Source organism: Saccostrea echinata, unplaced genomic scaffold (genome assembly GCF_033153115.1).
Source record: "Saccostrea echinata isolate AGI-Se365-2 ecotype Australia unplaced genomic scaffold, CSIRO_AGI_Sech_v1 ptg000020l, whole genome shotgun sequence".
Lineage (NCBI taxonomy): Eukaryota > Metazoa > Mollusca > Bivalvia > Ostreida > Ostreidae > Saccostrea > Saccostrea echinata.
The window spans coordinates 438,223-456,016 of record NW_026889769.1 but is presented as its reverse complement, the minus strand read 5'-3'; the positions used below and the strand labels follow the sequence as shown (position 1 = coordinate 456,016).

Genomic DNA, 17,794 nt, shown 5'->3' with positions numbered 1-17,794 from the left:
CTTCGCTAGCCAAGGGTTTTCAGTCCACTCCATAAGCCCTTGGCAGATCTCATTACGAAAATTGGGTGATATTCTCTGTTCTAAGACTGGATACAGCTACGAATAGCTGATCTAATCGCATCGTTTTTAACATGCTCTTGAAAACAAATATGGCTGAGTCCATGGAAGTCTGTAGAGTTTGCAGTTGTGCATAAACGAATCGCCGACTTGTGACGTCATAGTTATATTTTCTTCGGTCTCCTTGTATCGGCCTCCTTGTGATTGCAAGCGCCCTTACCAGGATGTATAGAAACTATCTTCCTGTAATTCAGGTCGTCAATCTTCAGCAAAGGACCTTCTTATTCTGTGTTTCCGCTATTATTTTTAAAGTTCGTCTTCACGGAAGACCTTATAGTGATTTTACTGTTTCTTTTTCTCCTTTTTATTATTAGTCCCCTACATGTGAAACCGGAGGGGACTATAGGTTTCCTCTGAGTCTGTCTGTCTGTCCGTCTAGCTGTCCCTCTGTCTGTCAGTCTGTCCAACTTTGTTTTCCGCACTTTTTTCCTAAACGCTTAAACACCCAATTTTACGTTCACGCCCCGAAAATCTACCTAATTCGAGATCAATAATATACCGCCTGTCAAAATTAAAAAAAGCAAAAGCTTCTGATTTGATTGACAGGCTAGCTACCTGTGCTACCTGATAATTTGAGTTTGCATGTTTTGGAAACAATTACAGGTAAACTTCGATATCTAGAACTTGGCGGGACTGAGGAAAAACTTCGAGATATCCGAGTGTTCGAGATATCGAAGTTGAAGAATTTGGTACCGATATTGTTATGTCACATGTTCTAATAACAGGAAATTAACCCACCCCCCTCCACCACGTGCATAACTTTAGCGGTAAATGTTTCAGTTCCTACTTAGTGATATATTTTCAAAAATACATTTACATATACACTTATAATGCATATATTATTTTATTCAATACTGCAACACTTACATTTAATATTTTTACAAATTTCGATCGCTTATAATAGCAATAATCATGCTATAAATTTTAATTCCTATTACAGAAATGCTCCCCAAAGCAGCTGTTTCATTATCGTGTCATCATATCTCTGAGTATGCATTTTATTAACACCTCCAAATCACCTGGCCTGCGTTATTAAATTTAACTATCAAAACCAACAGCTTGGGGCTAATAAGGTGTGATTATCAGCAATGGTCCCATGAAGCCTGTGCTAGACCTAACGGAAACGTTCAACAGACCGTAAAATTAGCATAATGGGATTATGTAAAGGAGAAAGGCCGAAAACTGTCCATTCTGTGAGAGAAAGAACTAATCGAGGGCCGTAGGCCCGAGATTAGTTCTTTCTCTCAAAGAATTGACAGTTTTCGGCCTTTCTCCTACTTAAAACATGATTTCCTTTGATCTGAAAATTAAATAAAAATGTACAAAACTGGTATCAGATATGACAGGTAGCATACCTACAATGACAAGTTCATTGTTTACGGAATGGACAGTCACAGGTAAGCTAGGGATGCAGAGCAATTTTTTTAATAGCCATACTGTTTCCAGATGCAAATAACAAAAGGTCTTTGTCCTAAGAATGGACAGTTACAGGTGGATTTTGTTGGATACTAGTATTTATACAAGTATGCGATGCTTCAAAATCACTTTACAGTTTGCGTTGTAAAGGCATACATGTTTTCCTGTGATGGGAAGAGTATATGACAGAATGAACATCTAATAAACCAAAATATGCACAAAATTAGTAATAATTGGATCTGGAAACAGAAAAGTAAAAGAAATATTAGCCAACTTTTGACCCAAAAATGAACTTCGACGACAGATACAGATGATCAAATTCGAATCAAACCTGGAAATGTTTTATTTGAATTCTATTTTTGAGGATATATTAACTGCAGCAGTGTAATGGTGCGATGCAAATTGTGTTCTGAATGTTGGATTAGCCATGAGCCAATCTTTGAACTGAAAATGTTTTTCAAATCAAATTTGGAAATTTTCATTTTTATTTATTTTCTACCGAAATATTACCTGCAGCAACTGTTTTCTGGGTGGAGGATTTAATATTAAACGTATTTTTATCTAAAATTCTATTCGAGGGATTGATTTTTCCGAAATTTTAAGCAAATGTGAAATTGTGTCATTTGAATTCAAGTTTTGTGAAAATTAAGTTTTGAGCATTGAAATAATGTGCATTATTCATGGATTTAAAAGAGTAAAATTGAGTGGATGCTGTGTAGATTAACTTAGATCTCCGCGTTCTTTTTGTTATTTACATGTAAATTAAAGAGTATTTAATGTATTTGTTTTCCTCTTGAACACATTCAAAGGTTTACCTGTAACTCTCCATTCTGTTTGTTTAAACTGTCCATTCTTCTTGAAAAAAACTGTCCATTCTTACAAGAATGGACAGTTTTCCAAAAAGAATGGACACTTACAGGTAACTTAATGGATAGTTTAAGGAGTTAGCTCAACATTAAGCTATAGAATGGACAACACAAACAAAATGTTTACGTCACAATCATGTTTTAATGTGTACTAAGGTGTGAATTCAGTGGAGCGAGAATTTGTTGGACTTCGAGATAACGCATGTGTTTATTGCACTTGGGACCGTAAATCTACTTCGAAATAAGCGAGGTATTCGATATTTCCGTTTTCGAGATACCAGTTTTTTTTTAAAATCATAAATATAAAAAAGGCCGGACCGTTTATTCACTTCGAGATATCACTGGTATTCGACATTTCGGTGTTCGAGATACCGAAGTTTACCTGTACCTGGTCAGGCGTGAAACGCTTTCATGCACCGCATGAATAGACGCTTTGTGTGTATAGGCCTACACTCTGGTAAAAATAAATTCAAATCGTTATAATATCGTTTTGTAATTATATTTCAAAAAATAATTTATGATTTATTTTTTTCAATCTCCATTGTTGTTTGGTACTTGTAAGCGATATGACGTCCAAGATAACTCAATTGTAGAACTTTCCGAAGAAAAACTGTAGAGGATATTCGATGTTTTGTTTTAAATTGCAATTTGGAAGTGTCGTTCTATTTTTAGCAAAAAATTGTAATTAAAGACAAACAGATTATAAAATACAAATCAATCTACACCATTCGGTGGAAGAAATGTCACAATCATTGTTCGAATTTCCTATAACGTATATAGGCCTATTCTTATTTGAAAAGGATGAAGATAACAAACAATGATCGATCTTCTAAAAAAAGTCAACAAACAATACAAATCTGTGAAAAGGGCGTAAAAACATGGACCCCAGAAATTGCAGTGGTGAATACGTTGAACACGATTGTTGGCCAGTTAAATAAATGATATTCTGGCTATGTGTAGGATTGTCCATACGATAAATGAAATCTCTTTATTTCAATATTTACACTTATTAAATGATGATTTCTTTTACTGACGATTAAAAAATATGATATGATTGCTTTGTAGTTTTCATTCGTGACTTTATTTATGTTTTACTTTTTTTTTCTAGAAAAAAAAGAAGATATTTCTTTATAATTTTTTCCCATCAAAAGATATCGATGAAAACGTTAAGTTAACCAATTTTATATTAAAGTATATAAATTTTGTACAATAGTTTCTTTCAAAATTAGACAAAAACGCGTAATGTTGATCTTACCAAAGACAGACTTCCTGTGTACTACAATGTGTATAGGGATATTTGACATCTTGAGTACTGGGGCTCTCCAGGTAAATAACACCAGTACAACTAAGACCACTCCCTCACCTCAGGTAACCGTACGGTAGAAAAATGGGTCTTTAAAGATATTGAGCTGATTTTTGGTATGTGAGTGTATCTTGATGAGTTACAGATCAGATTTACATTTCATTCCGCTTCATTGATTTTTGACGGAATTACGACTTCTTCAATTTCTAAGGGTTTTCCGCAATTTTTTTTCTAAACGCTTGCAGATTTTGAGCTGGTTTTTGGTATGTAACTTTACCTTGATTAGTTATATATTAAGTTTGCATTTCATTCCACTTCAGTGATTTTTGACGGAATTATGGCATTTTCAATTTTTAACCGAGAACCAGATTACACATGCCGGTAGGGGACTAGTATTGCTAATGCAATACTCTCAGAATGCTTGTTGCTAGAGATTGTTCTATCTGACGTATCCGTATACGTATCCGTATACGTATCGAGGTATGAGAGGCATCTCGATCCCGATGAATTAACCGTTGGGTAACATTTCCATCGTTTCTTGTTTGATTTCTTGTTTGATTTTAACCTCATTCATGTCAAAATAAGATATATAGAAATATTTCTTATAAAACGTATCAAGTTGCTGTTCACACCTATCATTTTATTGAAGGATTTAAAAAAAATATAATTAGTAAAAAAAAAAAAGTATGTATATTTTTATTTAATTTTTTAAAAATAAAAAAGTTAAAAAGGGACTCCCCCCTTCTTTCTCTCTCACACACACAATATCAGGATATATTATTGTTTCATTCTCGAAGTAACCTTTACCAACACAAGACATATTCCCCATAATACATACAGTCAGTGCTCGTTATCTCAGACTTGATTGGACCAATTAAAACTTCGATATATTCAAGAATTTGAGTTAACAAAGTTTAACTTTACGAGGTGTCAGAGATCAATTATTCTAGATGAGTATAAGTTTGTGTACATCAAGCAAACACTTAAAATTGATAAACAAAGTGGAGAAGGGGGAAGCTGGGCCGAGGCAGGGAGAAACCAAAAAATGACAAGTCACCTTAGCAAAACTTTGACAATAAAAAGATGTAGAAATTAATCAAAATCTTAAAAAAAAACTATTACGGGGTATATGTGTGTGTGTGTGGGGGGGGATGGTTATTAAGTTTTGAGTTCCTCTTTTCCACAAAAATAATTACGGATACATTAAATGTGAAAGATTAATTTGACCATACTGCATACTCTGTGTGTATGTGTGTGTGTGTGTTGGGGGGGGGGGGAGTCACTGAAAATTTCCATCCTCATTTTCTTTTTTATCATTATCAACATTCTGTTTATCATTTAATTATATTTGATGGACATAGTTCTCCAGAAAAGCTTTGGAAAGCTGGCAATTCTGGGGTGGTTTGAAGACTCTTAACTCTCTAAATTGTTAGGTGATAGCCGTATCCGAAATTACAGAGAGCTTGAGAAAGGACTACCATTTCCAAAAGTGATACAATTACACGCAGTTTTTGTCGGGGATGAATAACAATAGTCGACAAAAGGAGATAAACGGAGAACAATGTTTATGTCTTATACATTACTTTATATACATGTTGACTAAAGTTTACTTAATGATTTATTTATTGAAATTAAGATGACTGTAATTCTTTGTGTGCAAGCGGGATCAAAACTCTGAAAAAAAATGCTAATATTTTATCAATTAAATGTTTTGTATAAATTTTATCCTTTATTCTGTTTTTTATTTCTCTGCTACGTTGAAGCAGCCTCTTCTCTTCAGTTCTATAAACTGCGTGTTGAATTGACTCACACTTGTCCCGATCTGGGCCAAAATGCATAAATAAATAAATAGAAATAAAATAAATAAATAAAAATCAGCTGGATGGACAAGGTAGCATTGAAAAAATAGATGTCTATTGTTTTGGCATTTTTTAGCCTAATGTTCTTTTCTTTCTCATAAAAAGAGAGTTAAGATAATGAATACCCTATTCTGAAACAGTTTCTATATCAAGCCATGAATTATAATACGCATGTACGACAACAAGAGAACTAAAAGGAAAAATCAAATTTAACAATTGCATTTTCATTTCATTACCTATTATTTGTCGCCATGAAGTCTTTAAGTTAATGCTGCTGAAAGGACAAAATATAAAGCAAAATCAAGCTGTATGAGAATAGGCACGAAAGTAGCAATTTCAACTGGGGAGGGGAATGGGAGACATACAGGTATTTGTCAAATAGTTCATTGAAAAAAAGAATGAAGAAAGTCAACAGACGCTATGAAAGTTTGTGTGTGTTCCCGGGCGGGGGGGGGGGGGGGCTTGGCATCTTTTAGCATATACTGGTAAGGGTCTAGAAGCGGCTTCACGGTTTTATTGATTGTGTGGATATCAACGTCTTTTGCATTTTAGTGTGTGTGTGAGTGTGTGTGTGTGTGTGGGGGGGGGGGTAACATTTATGTCTTCTAATGTAAATTACAGAATCAATCAATAAAATATCCTGATGTTAGGATGGAGAGAGGGGGATCCCGATAAATGTTTTTAAACAAAGTTGCAATTAAAGTTTTAAACAATATAATGAAAACAAATACAAATTTATTTAATTTCATTATCTATTTTTTTAAAATTTTCCAGTGATAGACGTTTACAGCAGCTTAATACATTTTTATTAGAAAAAATACCATATGCTATTCTTAAATGAATGGGGCTGCTTTAAATCCAAACAAATAACGATGGAAATTATAGTAAAAAGTTTAGACATCGGGATCGAGATGCCTCTTTCACCTCGATACGTATACGGATACGGATACTTATACGGATACGTCAGAAAGAACATTCTCTATTAAGGACTTTTGTCGTCACGAAAGACCTTCTAGTGATTTTCCTGTTTCTTCTTCTTATTATTATTACGATCTTTTGTCTTCACAGTGGACCTTATAGTGATTCTACTGTTTCTTACCGTTCACGGTAGCTCAGTCGGTAGAGCGCTCGCTCCGGGAGGTCGTGAGTTCGAATCTCGGCCGCGACTGACCTAAGTCGATAAAAAATGGGTAGCAACTGTTCCTTCGCCATGCGCTCGGCACTTTGAAGTGAAAGTTGCGGGTCCTTCGGATGAGACCTTAAAAACCGAGGCCCCGTGTCACGACAGGCGTTGGCACGATAAAGATCCCTCACTGCTCAATGGCCCTTAGTACCGAGTAAAGGTCAAAATTTGAAGCCCTTCACCGGTATATGGTGACGTCTCTATATGAGTGAAAAATTCTCAAATGGGACGTAAAACAACATACAATCAATCAATCTACTGTTTCTTCTTCTTATTTTTTGACTTTCTAATTTTGTGCACGCAATTTCTCCAAGACTATTGGACTGATGTACATAAAATTTTCAAGAACAGTTTGTTGTAATATATACTGGCGGGCCACCCGGCTTCAATCCCAAGAATTTTCCCCTCCCTTTTTAAGCTTACTAACGTTTTTATCTATTAAATGATATGTAGTTAGAACGGGAACATTAATTGGCAATATTTGAAACATGCAGCTATTTTATTTACATTTGTTACTATCAATGCATTTGATAAGAATTGAAAGCATTGAAAAAGGGCGGGTATAATATTAGTCGGATTCATTGAGAAAACATTGGATTGATTTTCTATATAGAACTGTAATTTCAATCCAATGTTTTCTCAGATGTCCGAATCGAATTTATCTCGGACCTCTGAGAAAACATTATATTGATATTCTAGTTAGAACTAGAATTTTAATCCACTGTTTTCTCAGTCGTCTGCGTCGAATTGCTCCAACAAATTTCGTTGTCTAACAATAAAATTTTTATTGTATCAGATGGAAATTAAGTAAGCAACTTCTTTCTAATCTTCCCATTTTATGTTTCGCGTCTTTTTTCCGCTTTAATTTTGGGATATTTTCATAGTTTGTATAAGAATTAGATAGAAGTATTTTTGTGTCTCTATAACTAGCACATCTATGCATCTCTTCATGCATATAATATCACAATAAAGAAGGAAGACCATTTTGCAATAGCAACAAATATCTTGTTATTAAGGTCTTCCATCTTCACGGAAGACCTTATAGTGATTCCACTGTTTTTTCTTCTAATTATTATTATTACGATCTTTTGTCTTCACAGTGGACCTTATAGTGACCTTATAGTGATTTATTTTTATTTTTTGACCTTTTCAAATCGCGATATCTAAATAACTACTCAAAGATTTTCATCAAAATTTTCAGGAATAATGTGTTATCTCATGTCATTTTGAAATATTGAAAAGGTTTGGAAAAAATTACTTCCGGTCAGGAATTATCACGATTTTTCAATTTTTCCACTAAAAATCTAGTCAGTGAATATTCTCAGAAACTGTTAAAGGTAGGAGTCTGAAATTTTCAGATATGATAGAATGTGATTTGTCGATGTGTGATGAAAACATTTCGTGTGTTGTCATCACTTCTGGTTGTCACAGGAAGTGATTTAAAAAGTTTTGGAACTTTTTTGTTTTTCATTATTTTTTTATGATATTGATAGGTTAAATAGAGAGTTTTATCAGAATGCGAAATATTAAGGATGTCAACGAGTACCCTGTTAACCGGGTACTCGATCGAACGTCCGAGTATCGAATACTAAAAATGGTACTCGGTTACTCGGATGTGTATTTTTTTTTAATTTTAAAGTATATATTTTTATTAAAAACTTATCAAAAAATAACTTAAATATGCATACGGGTAATTAACGTGTCGTCATCTTCACATGTAAACACCCGTTATCGCCTATGGCTGTGTAATTAGTGAGCAATCACCTGGTACACAGCTGTTCTCACCTATTGTGGTTATTAATTTTTTGATGGCTTCAATGATTGTTTTTCAGTGAACATCGCTTAATATGATCTATTATCTTCAAATCATTTTTAAATTATTTAGTTAATATACGGCAGCGAAATCGGACATGCATAGAAATGCCTTTACCCATTTCAAAATAAGTAAAGATTAAAAAAAAATGTTTGAAGTCAGTTTCCATAGTAAGTCCATTGTATACGGGGGAAACAACCAACATATGAAAAAATATTAGACTAGAGATCCAAACAACGTCCATTCCTTCTCTTTCGCTAGTCTAATCATCACAAACCTGCGTAACAGATTGTCCTCCTTTTGATGAAATAAACTGTAAACCATTTGTAATTTTTGATCTATTAATTGCGTTATTTAATAAATAAATTTAGTACCAAAAATCATTTCCGTTGGACTCCATGTTTATATACATTCATAAAGCGTGATAAAAACATCTCTGGGGTTTAACAAATTTAATTAACGATTAAAAATTAACAAACTTGTATCTACATTTTTACCGAGTACCCGGGTACTAGATCGGAAAAACGTTCGAGTAACCGATTATCAAAAATTGACCGATTTGACATCCCTACTAAGTATGTAATTTTCTTTTTTAAAATCGATTAGATTGATTAAGAGTTTGAAGTTGAATTTTGCATGACAAAACAAGGTATATGTAAATAAGAAGTCAACCAGCCTTATAATGAACATTATGAACAATTAAATGCATTTAATTGTTCATAATGTTCATTATAAGGCTGGTCGCCTTTTTTCTGCAGTTCAGTGATATCCTCCAATTTTGATGTATTCAATTTTTGCCTTGTCGCCCCCCCCCCTCCCCCCGGCAAGAAGATGATTATCATCTTTTGACTTTTCTCTCATTTTTTATTTTGCTTGTCAAAGAATTTTTAATTGTTCTCAATTATTTCTCCTCCTTACATACTATGTTGGGATGCTTCGTGCAGGGCCTGTTAGTGAAGATGAACAAGGGTCATTGGCTTTCTCTAATCACTGCTATAAATCATAAGATCTCTGCGATCAAAAGATGCATGCAACAATATTTGTTTAAAAAGGAAAGATTTTTTCAACGAACTACATAGCCATAGGTGCACTTCGTGCAACATTCTCGCAATCTACAGCTGTTTTTTCAAAATGTTCTATACTGTCGAGTATTATTTAACACATTACGAAAAAAAAAAAAGAATTACCTCATGGAACTTCTAAATGTATAAAAGCTTTTTGTAAATTCGGGAATACATTAAAGGCTATAATATTGTGACAGTGTCTATGTAAACAATGTCAGATTTCTGTATGTCGAAAATTTTCTATACATCCCGATAAGGGAGCTGCGAACGCATGAAAATAGTTTCTCTCGTTAAAGCAAATCGCGATACCTTTGCTTCAGTTCTATGAGTTGTGAACTTCATAAGAAACAAAGACGCGTGATTTTTGTAAAACATTCGGTGATTTTAACCAGTTGACACAAGTTTTCAATTACAGTGCCTCCTCCACATGGTTTTTCCAAAAACGTTGTGGATTTTTCTTTACGAAGCTCAATAAACTGATAAAATTGATATGGATTTGATTCATAAAATGGACTTTTTGAGATGTGAGAAAGGTGAGGTTTTGAGAATTCTGAGGGTGAAATACGCAAAAGCTTTACAAATAAATATATAAAAAGAACTCCTAAGTCACAAGAGATAAAATGACCATAGTGCACTCGCCAACATCCAGGAAAAGCAAAAATCATTGTTTTCAACAACCCCGCCCCCTCCGCGGAGAAAGAACAAATAGAGGAGTGACAATCTTTGAATGTCATCAATCCACAAGGTAGATCAACCTCTACAAGATACAAAAACCAACATATCAGCACGATATGCGAAAACTTTACTCAGTTCCAGAGAAAACCACTCCCATGAAAACTCTAAAACCAATCACCATAAAATCCTTCACGCCTAGTAAATTCACGGTATACTCTTGGTGTTACATATTGCATAGAGAAAATATAGAATTTTGGTCAGATAAGAAGTTAAAATGTAATATGACTAGATTTATTCATTCGTTGTGTATGCTAAACTTATATCTTTGTGTGATCATGATGTGCATGTTGCACAAAGAGAGGGGTCAATTTTTTAAGGGGGTGCCATATAAAGAGAAAAATGAAGTAAGATTAAGTTTGTGTTTTAAGAGTAAACAAACAAAAACACCTTTTTTCATATTAACTAATGAATTAAGAATAAAGATGACGATGAATTTATTAAAGTGATTATTAATATGTATCATGGAAAATAGTCCTTATTTTGTGAGAATTTTTTTTTATATCTGTAACTACATTCGCATTAGAGCTCCATATGTAAGCTATGCTAACAATAAAATGCCTAGTTCTTTTTCTCTATGTAATCTATCATTATTTTACAGGTTGTGTACAAAACAAAGAAAACAGAGAGAGAACAAAACTGGTAAGAGATTGTCAGTTGAATGAAATTATTAGAGGTTTAGCCATTCACAATGCGCCAAAAGGGCAGCTAAGTTATGTACACTTCACCTTTAAAAGAAGTCGTCAAAAACCAGATTATGAAAGAACAAAAGCTAGAAATTGGCAAATTGACATCATTAACTGTTCTTCGCTTAGATAAATAGATAACAAAAGTCTAGTAACATTTAGCTTTGACAAGGTGAATTAATTAAAGCTGTGGGATCCTTTTTTTCACCAGTGCATGTCAACACTAGCTCACAACAACACCATGGGAGCCACTGTAGTTTCATGTGTAGTGCTGAAATCCAATAACACAAACATGTCTGCTTTCCAACATGTCATAGGCCAAATTCTAGACCATGGTGGAGCTACTGAAGATGTAAGAAAAATCTAGTGGTTAACCCATATTTACTCTACACACAACAAAGTTGTTAAATTGGGTTTTATCTGCTATCAACTTTGATCCTGAAACAAGTTTCTCTTCAGAATTAGCAGTCCTGTACAATGTCATACCAAATTATATTTGTAGACTAAAATCTATAACTTCAGTTTGATACTGGATATGTATTCTATTTTAAAAAATAATTGTGTAGACTTTTTGAAATTTGAGTATCTGAAATTGATAAATTAATGCTTACCATAGAATTAGAATTTAATCTCGTTTGTCGTACACACATTTTCTTTAAAGTTTAATTTTTAAAGACTAAAGATACTTTGTAAAAGATGGGCATGTGTGTATCAGCATCCTCCTCAGCAAAAAGAAAGCATCACCTACTCAACAGGCAACAATAACATATCAAAAGGTTCTTACAAAACCAGGGGAGGATGGTTAGGAAATCACACAGAGACGAAGTAAGTCAGGTGACATTACAGGTGACAATATTGATATAACATGTTGTCTATCTTAAATGAGTGCTGACCGAAGACGAGAAAACTGACACTGGTTTCTGCTTGTGGCATTAGAAAAAAAGAGTTGTAGATCCTACACTGGATGACACACATCCTATTGCTGACATCAGTCAAGTGGAAAACAGTTTGTTTATTCCAAACTTGGAAGAGTCTGCTTTCCTAGAAAACCATATTAACAAAAAAAAAAAAAAAATAAAAAAAAATAAAATAAAAGTCATGTATTTCACAATACATAAATCACCCCCGTCTAAACACTAGTTGTAGAAAATCTGACTACGTCATTATTATCCTCTTAGACAAAAGCGAAAATTAGGCAGAAGAAATGATTGATATTCTGCAATATATTCATAAAAAATGTATCGCAAGGTCAGATTAAGATAATGATACCCCTTCAAACCCAAAGAAGTAGGTTTTTGGAGGTGATTTATTTTACCAATGAGAGAGCAAATTCAGCTCAACTAGCACTTCACATTCAGTAAACTGTAGTGTGTCATTCGACGACCTGAAGGGTTACATAGGATGATGAATCTTCTACGGAATCAATGTGTTTGGTTTTGTTCCAGTTACTGGATTTTTAAAAGGGTGACTCCTTCATTTATTCAGCTGAGAAACAGTTCTCATCCATTTACTTTTAGCTTTAGAGGATACATGAGTTTATTTTTATTTGCATTATATTTCTTTTAGTTACATGTACGCAAAGAAATAGCGTTTAAACCAGTTCAATGACTGTTTATTACTTAATTTGTTAATGAGAGTAATCACGAATTAGGAATAGACACATTAACGTACAGTATCTGCTTATTGAAAATTGATCAAAAACATGAGACAATATAGGATTGACTATATTAATTACTTTGTTCATCGAGAAATGAATCTAAAAAAACGAATCGCACACTTTATGACAACTGAAGGTTTTCCTAAAAATGTTAGATTCATTTCTCGATTATCAAAACAAAATAATTTATAAAGTCAATGCTCATAATTCATTTTCGATGAAAATAAAAATTACTTTTCATGTACAGACTCATTATTTAGGTAACTAGAAAAATCGTGCACGAAATTTACATGGCGACAGCTGCTTAGAAATATATATCGATTGGAAATTTACACAATTCTCGGGAGCGGATCTAAAAGCCTGTAGTACACAAGGTGGCTATAATTTTTTTTAAAAGTTATAAAATAAAGAATTTCTTGTTATGATATATCGTCTTTATAATAATTTACTTAACTTATCGATTACGTAAGTTATGAAAATCTGCACGTGCAATTTTAAAAGCGATTACATTATAAAGCAGGCAGAAACATGCCTTTTTGTCAATAAGCAAAAGGTCAATGGTGACACGTCGAGTGGAGTGCAATGGAATATTAAAAAGATATCTTCAGGTTAAAAAAAATCCAGAAATAAACTTGCTCGTCGATGCACCTTAATACACGTACAACTTGAATTACGGTTAACATGGTTAATACCCTTTATAAAGTTGATGTGCAGATGAAATACGTGAGAATGTGAGAATAACACTCACATCAGGAAATCTTAGTCTAAGGTCCTTATGATTTGACTTTTTTAACCTACAGAATAATTTTTCTTCTAGTTTGGTTTCTAATTTGTACTAAATTCAATGTAAATTGTACTTGTTACAAATAAAAAACGCAAAACATGTGCTTCTTTACAGAGTTATGTCCCCTTGCCATCCCCGGCATTACTCATTGACAAAAGTTGCCTCGCTTCATAATTTATTTGAATATTTTTCTTTTCTCTACTCAACAAGAATTTTTATTACACAATATAAAAATAGAAATAAATGATTAAAATATTTCCTTTAAAGCACAAGGAGAGAAACAAAAGATTTACAGAAGCTGAATTTAAATCATGAAAAGAACATAATTATTCGTTTGAGAGAATATTAGTTTATAAGGCAATATTACGGAAAGACTTGAACACTGACAATCATCGTATCAAAACGTACGATGAAAAGTAGTTCGGTTACTAAAGTTGAAATTATTACATTCATCGGAAAATGAACAGAAATAATTTCTCCGTAGAAATACATTAGTTCAAAGTGACGAAAGTAAGGAAAATTGAATTGTAAATGATATATCATTGTTTTTCACATACATGTAGTTACATGTATAGATGAATGTCTAATACCTTGAACACACAATAAGGAAATTAATTAAAGTTTTGAGATGAATATTTTATTTTTTTTGTAAAGCCACATCTCTCCACATATAAGATTATATATTTCAATAACCTTATCATTCTTGGCATCATTTTGCAAAATTTTGATCAACCAAGAATAAAAAAATTAAAATCAACGAGAGCCCCAAAAGCCTTAACGGTCACCTGAGTTTAATACAACCTTGAGCAGGGAGGATTAACAGAGAATTAATGCATGTTTACTATGTTATCAATAGATCCTTGCTCGTACACCAGAACCCTTCATTCAGGGGCCAGCGCTTTCACAATTTTGATAATGGAGCTTTGCCCATCATAATTATAAACTTAGTTTATCAGCGTAATACCAAGGAAAGAGATTTTCAATACAATAATAATAGTGTACTATTAATCAATAGAGTCCTGTTCTATCAACAGAACCCCTGATCCAGTGGCAAAGGATTTTCCCAATTTTGGATAAGACACTCTTAAGCTTGCTCACGATAACCATCCATTTAGTTTGCTTAATAACTAAAAGCAAATACGATTTTCAACGGAATAATGTATTTCCACTATGTAATGAATAGAGCCCCGCCCTAACATCTGAACCCCTGACCCTTGGGCGATGAATATCGCAAATTTTGAAAGGGGCATCCCTTTCTATCATATATTTTTCTTCCTTATTTCATACTAGTAAATCATGTTAATGCCCTTAACACCATACCTAAAACCACTATTAAGGTTTTCGTGTGTATTAACAAATTCGTACCTCCGTACATAAGGCAGGAGTTAGCCATCGACTGTAAAAGTCTTTTTATGTATTTTGATTTGCAAGTGCTCAAATAGATGTCATGGGAAAGAAAAATATAAAGGGTATGGTTGTTGTAGAAACAGATGTTGTAGATGTCAGATGATGTGAGTGTGAGACAGAAAAATGATAGGCAATGGGTATAGCGAATAAATTCTCATAACAGTTTAAAACCTGGAACTGAAAATCCTACGGGAAATAAAAGTGTTATAAACAGTAAATCTACTGTACAAGACACTATGAATATGTCATGCACAAGTTCAATATCAAAATTTGATGTCTAATTCATTACATGTGAATCCCTTAAACACAGAAAATGTCTCTCAATCATTTATTACAAATGAATAAACACATATAACACCAGAAAGGTGCAATGAAACAATGTTCATCCTAGATAGGGAAGATCACCCTCAGCAGTTTTCACTATCAATCCATGATTTGACAGATGATTTGTTTGTAGATGATTTACATGAATCAGTCCCTCCTAAGAGTGGGCGTCCAAATTCCTGTCCATCATTTACTAGACAAGACCATTCAAGTGCTATGAGACAAGATCAGAGTGAAGACAGAAATAAATAAATGAACAATTGAGTATATCAGCCATCCATGTATCAGTTGTCTGACAACAGAGATCGTTTAGCTACTATTTTAAAGGATATGCAGAATTAACGCAATCCAGTCAGATGTATCAGCACAGTACCAAAGCCATAATGGGAGCCGCACAGATACGACTCGGCTTAAGACATTGTCTAGACATAGCCGTTCATCTAGAGTAATAACTTGCATACATTTTTTTTAAATTAATTATTTATTAAAGCATGCAAAATCTCACCAGTTGATAACAGTACTGCCGAGTAATGAGAAGCATATCTTGTGTCAGAAATGACGTCACTAGCCTTGACTTGACACAGTACAAGTGATCCAGAAGTTTAATAAATACATATATGCTTAAATAAATATGTTACCATCACCAATTTTTGAATCTAATCAATAAAACTAGAAGGAAATAATTTATTGATAACAATTATATAGATTACTAATTTATCTAGCTGTTGTGAAGCTGTACAGCGACAGAGAATGTAAAGTTTTGAATTGGATTTACGAAATTTTATTCATCCATAATTGTTTAAATTATTAGTTGTGATATAGATTAGATTTGTCCATCATACATACGTATTTCATTACAATACCTGCATGAATTGTTTATAAGGTTACATCTACTGAAAAAATTATCATTATGGTAAACTTTAATAATATTTGTAATCTTATACAGGCTCAGAACCTTAACAGAGATGTAGAAATTATTCTTCCTCCTCCTAGTCAGTTTCAGGACAGCCCAGAGGCTCTAAACACAGAAGCCAGCTGTCAAAGTAGAGCAGACACAATGACTTTTGAAATGTCTACACAGACTACCTATGGGTTAGTGGTAAGTTTTGTTTTATTTGTATTGATTTGCGACGTGATTGAAATAGAACATTTGGAATTTATCAAGTTATTATAGCGATAATTTTTAAATTAAATAATAATTTTCAAATGTATCATTTTGACTTTTACTTCATGATTTTTAGAAACGCAGGCATGTCTCTATACAGACAGAGATTCAGCCCAGAACAATATCCACTGGTACCTAAACTGAAACACTGTTTTCATTGGATGCACCTGAGGACCGTGACGAGAGCTTCGATTCACTGGCCAGCACAGATTCTGCAGCTTCGGAATGGATTCCACCTGAAATTGATGAAAACAACAATATATATAGATCATCACGATGTTCCTCCAAATCACTGTAGCAGAAAATTTATTGTATTTGAAGAATGTTTAGACCAGCTTCTCCAGATTTGTAAAATATGTAGACAGAAGTGTGACATTAGCAAAACCATGGTTCAGGTAAAAAGAGCGCAGTGCCTCCTTTTGTTATATTTTACATTACTGCACTGCATGCATTTCAGCACTGAATATGTCATGTTTAAAATTAGTTTAAGTTCTCCAAACAATATCTGTTTGCTTAACTTTTTAAGAGCAATTGAAGTCGAAAGTTCACATTGGATGGAAATTTGTCTTTTGTCGGGGATATGCAAAAGGCAGAAATTGAGCTGGCAGTCCAAAGGAAGTCAAAGTGAAACAAACATAAGGTAAGTAAAAATTCTAAAAATTGTCATATAACTTAATACATTCAGTGTGTAATAGTGTGTCTTAATCTTATTCATATTAAAATATCTCTTATATTTTATTTCTCTGATTGTTTAAAGATTATGCAATGATTTTCATGCAAGAAGTGATCAAAGTGAGACTGGAGTTTGATTCGTACAGTGAGTTCAGAAAGAGCTGCCATGGTGAACTGTCCTGCTCCAATTGCATCTTCATACCAACATGTCCCAAAATCAGAACTTGTGGAACTATAATGCAGGTTTCTCCCGTCTCTTCGAACCTTGACTCAATAGCAGCATAAAAATGGCAACATTTGCATTCTCTTGCAGTTGGCATAGTGATGCAATTTTTACAGGAACAACGGCACCCCAGAATTAAAAATGTTACCAATACTTGCATTTTTTTAGCATTCATATTAATAAAGTATTACTTTTGATGAATATAACTAAATCATTTAGTTATATTCATGAAAAGTAGTAAATGTAATCCGATTTAAACTGTTCATACAAGAATTGAATTTCTTTAAATTTATCATATCTATTATATCTCCATGGGCTTTGAAACCCTAAAATATTTTTTTGATTTATTCTCGTCCTTCAACAGCTGTCCTATTGTGTTTATACGTGTATAGTTTCAGTGACCTTCATAAAAAATTGATTGATTGATTGATTGTATATTGTTTAACATCTCATTCAAGAATTTTTAACTCATATAGAGACGTCACCGTATGTCGGTGAAGGGCTTCAAATTTAGACCTATACT

At 33.4% G+C, this 17,794-nt stretch overlaps 1 protein-coding gene and 1 pseudogene across 1 annotated transcript in view; both read left to right on the top strand.

Moving 5' to 3' along the window:
- Window positions 1-17,794, top strand: part of LOC133189813 (titin-like) — an 88,410-nt gene that overhangs the window by 40,391 nt on the left and 30,225 nt on the right. The gene's annotated exons all lie outside the window — the stretch shown is intronic.
- On the top strand, window positions 1,457-12,499 carry LOC133190027 (uncharacterized; annotated as a pseudogene).